The 758-nt window shown below is 59.4% G+C and overlaps 2 non-coding genes across 2 annotated transcripts; both read left to right on the forward strand.

Moving 5' to 3' along the window:
* Nucleotides 1-5: 5 nt before the first annotated feature.
* Tc00.1047053455481.10 lies at nucleotides 6-49 on the forward strand (the record flags this gene model as incomplete). Its single annotated transcript, XR_008254602.1, has 1 exon — nucleotides 6-49. It is a non-coding gene; the product is annotated as a 5S ribosomal RNA (M5), 5' partial (ribosomal RNA).
* A 339-nt stretch (nucleotides 50-388) lies between these two features.
* Nucleotides 389-498, forward strand: Tc00.1047053455481.20. The gene has a single exon (XR_008254603.1). It is a non-coding gene; the product is annotated as a 5S ribosomal RNA (M5) (ribosomal RNA).
* The last annotated feature ends 260 nt before the right edge of the window (nucleotides 499-758 follow it).

The raw sequence follows: 758 nt of genomic DNA on the forward strand, positions 1-758 counted from the left end.
ACTCCAATCGGACGGGATGTGGTGCACTCGGCCAAGTATGGTCGTACCCGGCGACGCGCCACGCGATGCGCAGCCGCCCGCCCGCCGGCGACAGGCAAGCCACGGAAGAGCCGCGGGAGATGATGAAAATAGAAAAAAAAACGGTAGGAAAAAAGGCAAGAACAAATTTAAAAATGAAGCTCCGCAGGCCCTTTTCCGGATTTTGCCATGAAGCCTCCGGACGCCTCGCTTCCCCACATGTGGCGCGGAAACTGCGTCAGTAATTTTTCTTTTTTGCTGCGGCGCCCGCGCGCTCGGAGAGCCCACCCACCGCCCGCCCCGGCGCGGTGAAGAAGCGACTGGCGGCGCGCGGTGGCGGAAAAAAAAAAAAATAGTGGGAAGGGTACGGCACCCCGGGTTCCAGCGCCATCACTGATCGCCGTACTAACGAGGCCTGTGGCCGCTTAACTTCACAAATCGGACGGGATGTGGTGCACTCGGCCAAGTATGGTCGTACCCGGCGACGCGCCACGCGATGCGCAGCCGCCCGCCCGCCGGCGACAGGCAAGCCACGGAAGAGCCGCGGGAGATGATGAAAATAGAAAAAAAAACGGTAGGAAAAAAGGCAAGAACAAATTTAAAAATGAAGCTCCGCAGGCCCTTTTCCGGATTTGCCATGAAGCCTCCGGACGCCTCGCTTCCCACATGTGGCGCGGAAACTGCGTCAGTAATTTTTCTTTTTTGCTGCGGCGCCCGCGCGCTCGGAGAGCCCCCCACCG

Source organism: Trypanosoma cruzi (assembly GCF_000209065.1).
Source record: "Trypanosoma cruzi strain CL Brener chromosome Unknown tcruzi_1047053455481, whole genome shotgun sequence".
NCBI classification, from domain to species: domain Eukaryota; phylum Euglenozoa; class Kinetoplastea; order Trypanosomatida; family Trypanosomatidae; genus Trypanosoma; species Trypanosoma cruzi.